We start from the raw sequence: 15,472 nt of genomic DNA, 5'->3' as shown, positions 1-15,472 counted from the left end.
TGTCTGCCTGCATGCTGCCATGTTCCCCATCATAATGGACTGAACCTCTGAAACTGTAAGCAAGCCACCCCAATTAAATGTTTCATTATTAAGAGTTGCTGTGGTTGCTTTTCCTGAAAGCAGCCTGAGGTGACCTATGAAGATGCTTCCCTACCCTCTTGACACAGAAAACCCTACAAAATCATGAAAATCAAGATGTTCAAATCTTCGGGTTCACTTTAAGAACACCCGTGAAACTGCCCAGGCCATCAAGGGTACGCATATCCGAAAAGCCACCAAATATCTGAAAGATGTCACTGTAAAGAAGCAACGTGTGCCTTTCCAGCGGTATAACGGTGGAGTCGGTAGGTGCGCCCAGGCCAAACAGTGGGGCTGGACACAGGGCCGGTGGCCTCAAAAGAGTGCTGAGGTTTTTGCTGCACATGCTTAAAATGCAGAGAGTAATGATGAACTGAAGGGTTTAGATGTGGATTCTTTAGTCACTGAACACATCCAGGTGAACAAAGAACCCAAGATGTGCTGATGAGCTTACAGAACTCATGGCCCGATTAACCCGTCCATGAGCTCCCCCTGCTACATGGAGATGATCCTCACTGAAAAGGAACAAACTGTTCCAAAGAAGAATAAGATATCCCAGAAGAAACTGAAAAAAACAAAAACTTATGGCACAGGAATAAATTCAGCATAAAATAATACAGATAAAAGTTAAAAAAAAAAAAAAGAGTTGCTGTGGTCATGGTGTCTTTTCACAACAATAGAAAACCTTTACTAAGAAGTTGGGACCAGGAGAGGGTATTGATGTGACAGGCCTGACCACGGGTTTGGAGGCTTTGGACTTTGGTACTTTGGGTTTGGAAAGCCGTGGCATGCCTTAAGCACTGCTTAATGGGCCATTCTGGCCGGAGCATGGAAGACGGTGGTGCTGAGTGATTTGCACTGTGGGGAACTCACTCAAGAGGTGTCAGAGGAGAAGAATTTTAGTATAGTGCCTAGAGGCCATTCTTGTGATATTTTGGTGAAGGAAGTGGCTGCTTTCTACCCTTGTGGGAAGAGTCTGCCTGAGGCTAAAGTGAAGAGTTTTAGAACAGTCTAGAATAGTCTCCGTTGTGTGGATATTAGTGGTAACTCTAATGAAGATCTATAATGAAAAGGAGCAAGCTGAGCAAGGAAAAATATTTGAGAGGAAAAAGGGCACCAGGAAGTGGAATGGAGCTAAGTCCTGTGTTCAAGGAGATAAACAGATTAAGAAATGGAATAAAGGGAGTGGTGATTAGGGCAAGATCCCACCCAGCTGTTTTCAACTTGTGAAAAGGAATTAAAGAAAACTTTAAAGCCAGGTGTGGTGGGGACACCTTTAATCCCAGCACTGGAAGGCGGAGGCTGACAGATCTCTGAGTCTAAGGCCATCCTGGTCTACAGAGCAAGTCTCAGGAGCACCAAGCGTAGGCAGTGAAAGACAGAAAGCTGGTGAAGATGTAATTGAATGAGGGGACCATGTTCCAGCCCCAGTAAGCAGCAGAACTTGGCAGCTTCAGCCATGTGTGTTAATATTCTGATCCTGGCCCTTGGGGCTGCCCGCATCCTGATGTGGAGGCCTCCTCTTAAGGAAAAACTCCGCCTCTTTCTCTCTTCTACCTTTCCACTCCCATGAGGTGTGCAGCCCTTGACCTCCCCCCCCCCCATCTCTCTGCCTCTTTATCTCTCTCTTATAACAAACTCTCCGTGGGGATGCAGTGTCTGGGTTATGTATTACTGGCTGCCACAACTGCTGCCATGCCCGCATGACGTGGGTGGGTCATCTGCCAGCCCGCCACTGCATCTGCCCAGCATGCCAGCATGATTCCCTGCACGTGCGGCATACCCTCGGATCCCGCCCTCACCCCACGCTCATAATAAATCATAACATTGGTGCTAGCGACTCAACAGAGGTCCTCCAGGCGCATTTCCCCTGCCTGCTGGCTGAGACGCGCTAGGAGCCCTGGAACCTTCATCCGACACCTGGGAACCAGTAAGGAAGGCCCCACCCCTTTCGGTAAGCTTCCCTTTAGGCCATTTTCCCACAACTGAGGATTTGCTCCAGACGATTGTGGTGCTGACCACTTGTCTTTCAGGCCCTAAGCCCCTCGGGCCTATGCCCTCCGTGGCTCATAGCCATTGTGATAACAGCCCATTGGCGGTCTTGAGCCGTCATTCTTGCTGACTCTCTGGGACGCTGGAGGTCAGGCTCATTGCGCTGGCTGTCTTTCCGGCTCCTAGCCCCTCGGGCCCTGCCCCATGTGACAGCTTACGGAGGCAGCCTGTTCATGATCCTACGGCTCATGGCCTCTGTGACGACGGTCCACGGGCTGTCTTGCGCCGTTACACCTCATTGTGGAAAAATGCACCTACCCCCCCCAGCCCCTCCCCGCCGTCCACCCCTCCCCGCTGTCCTCCCCTCCATGCTCCTCCAGCCTCGGCTGAGCAGTTAGTCATCACCTGCTGCCGGGTTCTTTTCCGCGGCATGTACACCCCTTGCCTCTACTTCCTTTCCTTGTCTGTAATCCCATCATTTGAATCTGTTCTCTCCGTCGCTTTGACTCTGATGCCAGGACCTCTTGTCCCCTTGCAGGACTTTGGTTCGGGCCTTTCCCCACCCCGCCGGCTGTTCCACCGCTGCTCAGAGCCCTGCCGCTCCCTCCTCCATCAGCCGGCCTTTCCTCTGCTGCTCTGCCACTGCCGGGGCTTGAGAGATGGCCATGTTAACTTGTTAACTTGTCTCTGACTAACTTTTAAATGCTTCATTTACCTGTTCCTTATCCGTTTTTGTCTTGGCAAAAAAAAAAAAAAAAAAAAAAAAAAAAACAAAAACAAACAACAAAACCACATGGACACGTGGTCAGCCGCCACATTTTTTTTTTTTTATAAATTTTTTATTTAAAAAAAATTTCTTTCCTTTTACATACCAACCCTGTTCCCTCTCCCTCTTCTCCCACTCAGCTGCCATATTTGATAAGGGCAGTCATGTGGTCAAGCTGGTGCCGTCTTAAATAAGGTCAAGCCACCATCTTGGCTAAGGTCAAAGCCGACAGGTCATATGACCTCACCACCATCTTTACTAGAGGCAGCTCGAGCCTGGCCTTTGTTCCTCTGCAGCCACGCCTGCGGGCCGGGACAGCACACTCAAGCCCGGATAGGGTAGCAGCACTAATGCTTAAGATTTTAAATTTCAACACTAATACAATTCTGCTACCATCTGGGTCACAAGCTCAGGATTTTAAACCTATAGGTATGAGTCTACTGCTGCTTTTCAGATGTCCGGGTTCAGGAGTCTTTCTCACATGTCTATTCCTGAGGATGGCGGTTTTTCTCTCCTGGTCTCCAGTTACCAAAACTACAGGCCTGAAGGCCCCAAATAAATTCATAATTTTTAACTCCCATCTCTAGTCTGTATTCCAGCAGGCTGGCAGAAACATCAAAGCAGCGGCTATGGAACCTGCAGCGCTTTGCCTGCCGTGGACGCCAACAGAGACTCTTGTCTATGTGATGTGGACCACAGCCAAACCTAAATGTCCCCTGCCTCTACAGCCAGGTCAGAGGACCACATGCTTCTGACAAATGCCCCATTGCCTGGGTCCTGCACACCTGGGCCCCAGCTCAGCTTGAAGCAGCTATGGAGAATATGTCGTCCTGTGCTTTCTGTTCTCAGGACAGGCTGGAGGGCTGGTTAGGGATGAAAACCCCCTGACATAGAGGACCAATTAGCTATCTAATGTTCACTGATATTTATTAATTAAAATGGTTCTGTAATAAGACATTTGACCTTCTTTATGCAAAAGCAGGGAGATATTGTATGACCTTAAGAAATTATTTCTACATAAATCATTCAGGATGGAGTTTCTGGTCCACCAAGAGGGTCCTTTTCCTCTTCTCAGAAGGTCCTTTTCTCAGAGTTGGGCCGCACCCTGACTCACAAGCCTCCTTTCTCCTGTTCTCATTCGGCCTTGGGATCTTTCCCTGTCACTTGTCTTTGCCGTCTCAGGAGAGAGCTTAAGAAATGATTATTTCTATGTAAGTCATTCAGGATTACAGTCTGGCTGTACAAAGGTCAGTCCCACTGTCCTTGCTAACTTCATTAAGCTGTAACTAACTGGGAAACCTGTATACTCAGATTTGAGTCATATATATGCTCTCAAAGTTATAAATACATCTAACAGTCCTCAAACATCTGTGGAGATCTGAGAATAAGACATTTAATGTAAAAGCTTTTTTATGATAAAGAGATGTCAGCTCCTGGTAGCATCCTGTATCTTCTCCAAGAAGATGGATGGCCACAGATCCTTCACCTGTAAGCTTATGGCAAAACCAGCCATGCAGTGAAATGCTGAGATCCTGTCCAGACTGAATTACTGGAGCAATGGGGATCAACTGGCCCCCTGCTGAGACAGGTAGGTCGATCTCCCAAATTCCTACTCCACAGAAAAATCTGTCAGATCTTCTGGGCCTATCAGCTGAACAAATGCTTCCTTTGGGGCTCCTGCCCACCACCACCACCACAGAGAGACTTGGGATTGCTGCCCAGGTAGCTGGAAAGCTGTCTCTCTTCTTAAATTTATCCTTCTCAGGTCTGATGATGTTTGATGGCTAGAGTGTATCAGTTTGACAGCCCCAATCCCAAGATTACTGACAGTTCATTAATAACTTTCCTATTAAAATTACAGACAGCTATGCCTCATTCACAGACTTCATGATACAGGATAGACTAATTTCAGATGTAACTCCAGAGGTTCAAAATTCTAATATTGATAAATGCAGCTTTGATAAACTGATACAACACTGACTACAAACAGTTCTTAGGAGTCCTTAAATTTCTATGGATTTTTCAACCCTTTTGCTATGATGTAAATCTATTCCAGCTGTCTTACAGATACCTACAGGTCCCTGGGAAAAGTGTTACTGCATCAAAAAATCTGGTCTGATGAAACCTAGCAGTTTTCAGAGCCTATTTTAACCTCATCCATTTTTTAAGTATATCTTGCAGTTTTCCTCCACTACCTGGAACAAGGGGCTCTCCAGATACGCCAGCCCCTGCACCAGCTGGCACCAGCTCCAAGGATGCCAACCCCCAACTGGGAGGGATGTACCCTTACCTCCAGAGAATTGACAGATATGAAGGCTCCTAACATCCTGAAGAACACATCCTTCAATTCACTGCCAGTACCACCTCTCCAGGCTCAGGCAGGCACCTGGCCAGCAGCTGGACCCTGTTCACCCTTGCCTCCTCTGTAAAACCAGGACACTTCTCTGTTCCATTATTTCTGGCAGTTATCACTCTACCCATGGCTAGCACAGCTCATAAGGCCAATGATAACAATCTATTTTTTTTTTCTCCTAGCAACCTCAAGGCACAGACGCCAGAGATTTCCATGATGACAACTAACAATGCTTCTTCACTCTCGCCTCCCGCCATGCATGACTCCTGGCTACCCCCCTCCTCACTTCGCCCCTTGCCAGCTTGAAGTAGCCTCAAGAATTCAATGCCTTTGCTCCCCTACTTGCTCCCGTAAGTCACCTCTTTTTATAATAATCAAAATGGAGAAATGTTAATATTCTGATCCTGCCCCTTGGGGCCACCCTGCGTCCTGATGTAGAAGCCTCTTAAGGAAAAACTCCACCATTTTCTCTCTCTCTCTTCTGCCTTTTCACTCCCACAAAGTGTGCATCCCTCGACACCTCCTCCTTTCTCTCTATCTCCCTCTTTCTGGCTTTCTGCCTCTTTATCTCTCTATTATAAAAACTGTCCACGTGGATGCAGCATCTGGGCTGTGTATTACTGGCCACCGCCATCATGCCCGCATGGAGTGGGTCACCCGCCAGCCGGCCACTGTACCTGCTCAGCATGCCAGCATGTTTCCCTGCACACGTGGGATACCCTCGGGGTCCCCCCAGTAATAGATCATAACAATATGGTTCTGGCTTTAGAGTCAAAGATAGAAGAAGGGGGTTATAGACTCTTCCTCCACAACTAGAGAAAGGTGAGGTGCTGAGGCCAGGCATGTGTCAGGAGTATCCCTGAATGGAGGCCTAGAGAGGCCATTGCATGAAGCTGCGAAGGTGAAGCCTGGATTGCCTTTGCAGACCCCAAGATGTTGGAGATGCCAGAGCCGCAGGATACCTGCTGAGGAAAGCTGCTAATAGGGAGTGGAACCAGCCCAAAAGAAAGTAAGTCAACAAAACTGTGGGGAGGCTACGTGTAAATTCTGCCACTGATGCCAGGTATATCGTGAGGAAATAAGGTTTGGCACCTTCAAGGCCACCCTAAAGGGGCATGATAATGACCTAACAAGTTAATCACATGAGCCTTCTCTCATAAAAGGCCAAGAACCTGCCAAGGAGGTGCTGAGGGACCAGCAAAAAATGTAAAAATGACTGGCCAGTTTAGCCTCTGCTGGACTGCTGCTGGAGTCACCAGTTCAAAGCCCAGGTACTCTCATGTGCTCTTGTTTCTCTGGTCATCCCTTCTTTTTTCCAGATGCTGCTAAGATGACCAGGAGAGGGGCTGAAGTATGGCTCAATAATTAAGAGCATCTCCTCCTCTTCCAACTCACCATGGTTTTCAGGACCCACATCAAATGTTTCAACTCCACCCCCAAATGACCTGACTCCCTCTTCTGGTCTGTGAGGGTTCATGCACTCACATGTGCGCTCCCCCCTCCCCATAATTAAAAAGTAATAAAAGTCTTTTTTTAAAAAAAGATTGCAGGCAAATAAGTTCTCAGCTGTGCCCAGCACACCAGGAAAAACTCACCTGGCTAGGGACCGACTGTTACTTTATGATCCCAGGGTGCTTTTCGAAGGGAGTCTAGGTTTTGCTGGATCTGAGTTGGCACAGGCAGGCTGGCCTGTGACTTGGGACAGGGAACTGAGTGAAAAAACCTGGAGGTTTAGAGTTCCAGGTGGTTCATTCAGAAAGGAGAGGGAAATGAGCAGATGGGAGAGGGCAGAGGCTCTGGTGGCCTGCAGGATGCCGATCTGAAGCAGCTCTAGACAGTGTGTGTGTGGGGGCGGGGATGACAGAGAGAAAGTCCCGGGACATTTTTGTTGTTGGTGGTGGTTACCAGTGGTTGAGCTCAGGGTCTCTCACATTAGACAAGTACTCATCACTGAGCTACATCTCTAGCTGGTCTTGAACTCAAATTGTAGCTCAAGTGGCCTTTGAACTTGAATGCGTCTTCAACCTCAGAGGAGCCCGGCTTACAGGCCTTCCCACCGCACTTGGAAGGTTCTTCCAACCAGAGTTGGCCAAAGGAGCATGCTGTGCTGCAGCCTTGAAAAGTCCTGAGGGCGGGCCCCAGGGTAGAGGTGCCCCTGGGACTGTCCTGTTGGGGACTATGGGGACAATGCCCCCAAACACTAGAGGCTTTCTATGGTCCATTAGGGCTGGTTAGGCAGCGTCCACCCCGACCCCTGATTCCCAGGTCAGGAAATTCAGGAAGTAAAGGGGCTGGGGAGGCCAGCTGGGGGAGAAGAGGTGGGACAGAGATGGGGGGGGTAGAGGCAGCCAAGGGCCACAGCCCAGCTTTAGTGGAAGGCGAGGACTGACTTATGGCTCCTAAGTGAAGGGAGTACACTCAGGCCATCACCCTCCTGTGCTCAGCCTCAGACAGCCATCTCTGCCCCACTCCTCCTTGCCAACAAGACTTCCTCCCATGCCCTCTTCCAGGCTAGCACCACCTTAAACCCAGCAGCCTTCAGCGTCTAGAATACCCGGCTGGAACCAGTGACCTAATTAAGGCCCCAAACTGCACCCTCGGTGGTCACGCGATCTTGGGCACAACCTGAGAAGTGGCCATTTACCTTTTCCACATCTCACTTACAGGCTTGCGCCTGAGCGGGTCAGTGGCTCTGCTGCAGGGAGGCGCAGGACCCCACCGAAGGTTCGAGTTACTGCCTAGCGCTGGACCAGGGCTTCAGGCAACTAACTGCAGCTGACGGAGCCCAGAATCTCCACAGGAGGTCCCTGCCCCTGAGATGGCCAGGAAGACCCCAGGGAAATGCCGGTCACACTCAGCCATAAAGAATCCTTGACTAGAGACACAGTTAGGTGGGTAGAGTGCTTAGTGAGCATGGTCTGCGCTCTGGCTTCCATCCCCAGCAGCACGTAAGTCTGACGTGGTGGCATACATCTATGATATCCCAACGCCTCCACTTGGAGGTAGAGACAGGAGTATTAGAAATTCAGTCATCCTTGGCTACGTACTAAGTTTGAGGCCAGCATGATTTGCACAACATCTTGCCTTTAAAAAACATTTTTTTTTTCTTTTAAAATATCTGGCTCTAGGCAGGGCATGGTGGCACACACCTTTAATCCCAGAACTGGGGAGTCAAAGGCAGGAGGATCTCTGAGTTCGAGGCCAGCCTGGTCAACGTAGCGAGTTCTAGGACTGCCAGGGCTACACAGAGAAACCCTGTCTCAAAACACCGCCCCCGCCCCCAACACACAAATACACGTGTATATATATGACTGATTTTCCAGGAAGAGGAGGGGACCACACAAGAGACAATGACTTGACAGACCTAAGTACCATCTGCTGGAGACTAGCCAGAGGGCAGGCCAGTGAGAGAAGGGTGGGCTGGCCCTTAAGGGTCAGCAATGAGGAGTCTGAGCTTTGTTTTACGAATGTTCTATGCTGCCTCTGATCCACAAGGACTTCTGAAAAAGGAGGCAAGTAATAAGATGTGGGTTCAGGCAAGGCCCCTGTGGCTACAACATGTATGACAGATGGATGAGGCCCGGTATGACATGAGGTGGGCGGTCCACTGGGACCTGGAGTTCAGGCTGGCTGCAGAGACAAGAAGTGCAGCCATGTGGGTCAAGGGTGGCTGTGATTTAGAGCCTGGGGCTCGGGGTAGAAGTGCCATTAATGAAGAAGTCTCCTGACACAGAAAACAGAGTGCAAAGCCATGTGGGTTCAAACTCCAGGTCCACCATTTACTGGGCTGATGGTCCCCCTTCTCTGTGGTTCCATTTCCTGGCTGCACCGTAAGCATGCTGGGACACCCAGTTCAGAGCATGAAACGAAGGGATGAGTTCCCATGCGAGCCTGTATACAGTAGGCACTCTGTATGGCTCCAAACACAGAGCTCAATTTCACTGGGTAGGGAAGCCTGAAGCACTTAGGGAGGGGCAGAGGAAGTCACTGCCAAGACCAGGCTGGGCAGGGTCCAGGGCCAGCTTCCCCAAGGCCATGACTGAACTCAGCAGGTCCCCATGGCCAAAGAACTTGGGCTGTCAGCAGTGAGATATTTTTGGCAAGAGCTATCCCAAAGCACAATGGGTATTCAGTAAGCACTGTGGCAGGGAGGAGGGAGGGAGAGACTGGGGGGAGGTGGGGGGGCGTCTCTTGGTGTTTTAAGGACCAGCACACAACCGCCTGTAAGTCCTGAACATTATTCCTCTGCTTCCTGCAATCCAAGTCCAAGCTGGCAGTAGGCCGAGGGTGGGTCTGTGACCTATCGCTGGCCTTGGAGAGGGAGACCAGATAGCCGCCACACCCACCAGAGATGAGGGTCACTACATTGGAATCAGACCCCAACACAGCTACGAGGAGCCCCGCTGCCACTCCGCTCGGTCTCCACCCAGTCCCCACCCTGTCCCCAAGGCCCTGCTTAGCCTAGGCCTGGAAGGAGGTCTGTTGCCATCACCAGCACTCGAGGCCTAGCTCTAAGCCAAAGAACCGACCTTCATTCAGAAGCAAGGGATTCCAGGCTGGAGAGAGAGAGAGAGAGAGAGAGAGAGAGAGAGAGAGAGAGAGAGAGAGAGAAGAGAGGCCTCAGCAGGTAAAGTACTTGCCATGCATGCCAAGACTTGAATTGAAGACTTGAATTCAATCCCCAGGACCCACATACAAGGAAAAGGAGAGAACAGACTCCACACGGTTGTCTTCTGACCTCTACACATGTGCACCACACGTACAACAATGATGCTTTGTTTAATAAATAAATAAAATAGCCCAGGGCTGAGTGTAGCTCAGTGGTAAAACACTTGCCTAGCACGCACAAGGCTCGGGGCTCCATCCCCAGCACAGACACACACACACACAACTGCTTACACAAGCCAAGGCCTCTAAGTCAAGGGTTAGGGAACTTAGCAGCAAAACTAGAGGCCGCTACTGAAGGGACAAGGCCCATCAAAGCAAGTTGACACACTTGGTGAAGAACAGGAAAGGGACTGTGGGGTGGCGGGGTGGCGGGGTGGCGGGTGGAGGGGTGGAGGGGTGGAGGGGTGGGGAACAGCAGTAAGCAGCTCTCAAGGACGGAAGGCAGGCAGGGGTGGATGAGCCCCTTCGGCTGGGCCCTTCAGACTCAGAGGGGTGTGAGGGAGGGTTACCTGAGGGAAGGCTGGGATGACAGTCGACATAACGTCCCACACAGCCCCCCACAGTAGCCCATACTCCAGCCTGCCCAGAGACCCATGCCCATTGGCAAGAAGAAAGCACCGGGCATAGATGTGGATGGCAGAGGCAGACATGAGTGTCCCCAGAGAACGGACTGTAAGAGCCACCCCTTTTCTATGATAGGATTCCCCAAGCCCCATTGCTGGCCTCCATACCTGCCACCCAAAACCCCTCAGGTAAATAAAAACACTGGTAGGGGCCGGCCGGTAGTGGTCTTTAATCCCAGGCAGAGGCAGGCAGCTCTCCATAAGTTCGAGGCCAGACTGGTCTACAGAGTAAGTTCCAAGACAGCCAGGGCTACACAGAGAAATCGTCTCAAAAAACCAAAACCAAAACCAAACCAAACAAACAAACAGAGCAAACCGTACATACACACACACACACAAAGTAGGTAGGCATACAAGAATCATGGTGCATTACCTCACTAAAGGGACCCTGAGGGATACCGTTGGGGACGCTTCTCTTTCCTCACTAACAGAAACCCCACCGCAGGCCACAGGAAAGGAGAGCTCCTCCAGCTTGGCAAAACCCATCACAATGCCACGTTTGCCTGGGGGGTCCCTGGTCTGGATGGACCCAGGATGCAGTGCTCTCTCTGAGGTGACAAGGGGATGCTTAGAGGACACAGCAGCTACCACCCAGCTGTGACCTCCCTGTCACAGAAATCCTTCAGGCTTTAAAAACTGTTTTCATCTCTCCATTTCAAAGTACCTCCCTTCAAATCCCCATACGATATGATGGAGAGGAGATGAGAGGGGGAGGTGGGGGGAAGAGAGAACCGTCAGCCATTCATCTTTCTGCTAGAGACCAAGGCCTCGGAGGACCAGCCTGGAGCTACTTCCCAGGGATTCAGGCCAGTCCTGGGTTCCCTTGCCTCTCCCTCAAGTCAAGATGGTTAAATGTACAAAATGTGCAAACCCCGTGAGATAAGAACACTTCAAATCCAAGGTGAGTTGCTACTCTTCCTATCGTCGTGTGTGTGTGTGTGTGTGTGTGTGTGTGTGTGTGTGTGTGTGTGTGTGTGTGTGTGTGCTTGCACTGGGGACCGAGCCCAGGGCCTCAAGCGTGCTGACTATAAATATTCTATCAATGAGCTATGCTCTGGCTCCCATCTGCCCTATGGCAAGAACCAATTCACACTGAAGCTTAAGATGCCCAGATGTGGGCACCTCCCTCCAGCTGCCTTAAGAGGACACACTTCACTTCCATGAAAATTCTCAATCTAGAAGAGTTGAGAGTGTGGCTCCAGAGTGGAGGGTATGATTGACACGCACAAGCCCTGAGTTCTAGCTCCAGAACCAAAACTAAGAAAGAAGGAAAATCCAATCATCCACACCCCACACTCCTTTCTTCCTCCTCCTAGGCCGACTAAGGAGGGAGAAAAAGTGGGGAGGGAGAGGGAAATCCACGATTTCAGTGGTCGGTGGTGTCCTGGCGACAGGGGAATGTGGCCTGGGCGGGGCATCACGATATCCACATTTCAGATTCTTAATAAACAGCAACTTTCTTATGGCTAACCCTGCCCTTCCCACCCTCTCTTTGGGGAGCTGAAACACAAGCTCTCCGCACTGTGCTGAGAGGCCCCACAGCTGCATGCTGAGCGGCTGTGCTGGGTCCTGCCTGCAACTGGTTGTCCCCATTACCTCCCTCTGCCAGGGGCCTCTGGAGCAGCCAGGCTAATTAAAGTCTCCTCTCCAGCCTGACTGCACGGCCAGCTCGGATCGCATTTCAGCCGCGTCCACACACTATAGGGTCAGTTTCTTCTGGGCCCTTCTCACCCTTTAAAATCAGGCCACTCTTCTGGCTCCAGCGATTCAGTGACACACTTACACGCTTGGAAACGGAGAGGCGACAGCCCTGGCCAGGCTGCCGACGCCTCCCTCTGGCTTCCCACACTCATTAGAAAGTTGTCTTTCTTCTCCGGCACTCCATTTAGAACTCGGGACACTTGACACCTACTCCAAGAACCCAGCAAGCTCCCAGGCTGGGGACCATTCCCTCTCTCCCCGCTTTTAAAGCTTTGAAAAAAAAATGTAAGGAACCCCTAGGCCAAGTCATTTAAAACAGGAAAATCAAATATAAAAGACCGAGGAGTGTTTTTGCTGTGTCTAGGTGAATCGATCTAGCCTGGCTTCCTTACAAAGAGTGGGTGTGCTTTGTGCCTGCTGGTCTAATCGGGTCACACCCTGCAGGGGGCCCGGGGAGAGAGGGCGACATCAGAATGCGCATCTAGAGACTACTGAAAAGTGAAATTCTGGCAAGGCCAGCTGAAGCCAGAGCACTCCTGGCACAGACCAGGCTGGGCTCCGCTGGATCGCTTTTCTACAATAGACTGGGTTTTGAGAAGGCTAGTCCATGTGGAGGGGGCTGGGGCTGCAGGAGCACCGCGATGAGATTCCCACCTTCCTCAATCTCACTCCTAAATCTCACCGGCTGAGGGGCTTGTCTCATTCACTTTCCCCCCCATAACACATCCATTCAAACCTTACAACGTGGCCTTGGCTGGAAACAGGGTCTTTGCAGAGGTAATACATTAAATTAAGATGAGATTATGCTAGATTAGGGTAGCCCTGAATCCAGTGCCTGGAAGCCTCATGAGAATGCCATGTGAAGACAGACAGACAGACAGACAGACAGACACACACACACACACACACACAGAGGGGGGGGCAAGTGACAGGGACAGAGAAAGACAGACAGACAGACACTGAGAGAGACAGACAGACAGGCGGAGATAGGAGGCAGGAAGATTCTGCCTGTGGCCAGCAGGGCAGGCAGGGTTCAGCCAGCACCTGCAGAGCAGGCTTCTGGCTTCCAGAGCTGTGAAGAATAAAGTGTGCCTGTTTTCAGCCACCCAGGGTACGGAACTGAGTTCTGGAAGCCTCAGGGAAGCGGGACACTGAGCCAGAGATCCACCCACTGACCCTCGGAGGACCAGACCACCACAACACAGCTCAAAGAGTGGGCTGTCTCTGGGTGTGGTGCTGTGGGCCAGTGGACCATTCACAGTGAGACCCTGCCACAAATGACCAGAAGAGGAAAGACAGACAACCGAGCAAAAGCCCCTCGGGGTCAGATACCTTCGACTTGGTGAAGTGTATCCTTAAACAAGAAGGGGGGTGCAAATTTTCATAGGGACAAAATGACAGTCAGGTAATCATCTAAAAACCTGAGAGTAAAGCCAGATGTGTTGGCTCATTTCCATAATCCCAGCACGTAGAATGAGGCAGGAGGATTGCTTTGAGTTCAAGGCTAGCCTGGGATACAGACTGAGATGCTACTTCCAAAAGCCAAAATAATAATAATAATAATAATAATAATAATAATAATAATAAGCAATAAATATGATTTGAAAGTCAGTGGCTGGAACCAACCCAGTAGGTCTTTCCAACAAGCATCAGTGAACTGCTGCCCACATACCACAGAACAGCAGGGGACCCAAACACAAAGAACGCTTCAAACTGGCTGCCCAGAGGAACTCTCCTGGAGAGCAGAGGAAAGGCCAGGTTTGAACCCCAGAGTCCTGATGGCAGGTATACTCCTCAACCCCCCAGAGAGGCTGGTCAGCCGGAAGGAAAAGGTAGAAAGCCACACCACAGAAGACAGGCCGGCACACACTGTGTTTGGGTTTTGTTGGTTTGTTGTAGCACACTGCTTTAGGGGCAGAGGGATGGCGTGGTAAGGGGACCTGAGCTTGCCCCAGCAGACCAGGCTCTCAGGGTCAGGGAAGCAGAGAGGAGCTGATTAGAATGCACTGGTCTCCAGCGGAGTCTGGGTCACAGGAGACCCAGGCTTTCTGCCGAGTTCCTTGTCTGGCCCAAAGCTGGTCAAGGCAGCACTCTGGGCAAAGTGTGGTGCTTAGAGGACAAGTGGGTGTTCAGGAAGACCTGGGCAGCTTTATATTTTCTTTTAAAAGTCATGCAGAAGGATAGGGGTGTGGCTTAGTTGGTAAAGCACTCGCCTAGCCGACACAAAGCCCTGGGTTTGATCCCCAGTACTACATGAAAGGACATGGTGGTATAAGCCTGTAGTCATGGCACTCAGGAGCTAGAGGCGGGAGGATCAGAAGTTCAAAGTCAAACTTGACTGCATGGTGAGTTCAAGGCTAGCCTAAGATACAAGAAATCCTGTCTCAGAGAAAAGAAAAAAGTAATATAGAGCCAAAGTGGCACACACCTCTGATTTCAACACTTGTAAAGCTGAGGCAGGAGCAATGCCTTAAGTTCCAGGCCAGCCTAGTTATATAATAAAAACCTGTCTCAATAAATAAAATTAAGCCATGCAGGACTGTAGGCAGAGGAAAAGGAGTACTAACCAGCCTACAGGACAGGTGACATGGCCAGGCCAGCGCACATTTACAAATCACCAAGCCAGAAGGGCAGAAGAGGGTCAGGGCCTGCCCTTGCCTGGGTAAGGGCAGCAGAGCCAGGCACACACCTGTATGTGTGTACAAACACCAGTTGATGGAACAGACAGAGAAGGACTGAGAGCCGGCTGGCCACCCAGAGGCAACTCAAGGTGAAGAAAACAGTTGATAGGAAGGCAGAGCAGCTGGGCAGATGTGACCGCAGGTGGGCAGATGTGACCACAGGCACCTCTGGACCCTTCAGAAAATGTTGTGTTCACTCACCGCTGGTCGGGGCTTCATGTCTCCCTGGGACAGCAGGCCAGGTGAGAGCTAAAGCCAGAGTTCATTAGGAGCGTCTAGACAGCACACATCTCCACACTGGGGTCCCTGACTGTGAGGGGAGGATGGAGTTCCTGCAGCCTCAAGGATGGAAGACCCAGCAGAAGCACCCATGGGAAAACTGAACTGAGTGGGGGACAGTGACTTTATTACTGAGTCTCATGGACATTTAGAAGGTCTGAGCTGAGCAACCCCTGTTTCTATGAGGCATAGGGAGCCTGAGGTAGATAGGGAAGGCACGAGGCTAGTGCTGGCCAGTGAGAGCAACGAATTCACCCTGTGCACCGCTCCTGGCTAAGAGACAATAACAAACAACAGCACACACACACACACACACACACACACACACACA

The 15,472-nt window shown here is 50.7% G+C and overlaps 1 protein-coding gene and 1 pseudogene across 1 annotated transcript in view; one reads left to right on the top strand and one right to left on the bottom strand.

Moving 5' to 3' along the window:
- The window catches only part of Efhd1 (EF-hand domain family member D1), a 53,748-nt gene that overhangs the window by 35,354 nt on the left and 2,922 nt on the right, over nt 1–15,472 (bottom strand). The gene's annotated exons all lie outside the window — the stretch shown is intronic.
- Nucleotides 143–2,726, top strand: LOC114697820 (annotated as a pseudogene).

This window comes from Peromyscus leucopus, chromosome 13 (assembly GCF_004664715.2).
Source record: "Peromyscus leucopus breed LL Stock chromosome 13, UCI_PerLeu_2.1, whole genome shotgun sequence".
NCBI lineage: Eukaryota > Metazoa > Chordata > Mammalia > Rodentia > Cricetidae > Peromyscus > Peromyscus leucopus.
The sequence above is the reverse complement of the archived record's forward strand: the minus strand, read 5'-3'. Positions and strand labels throughout refer to the sequence as shown.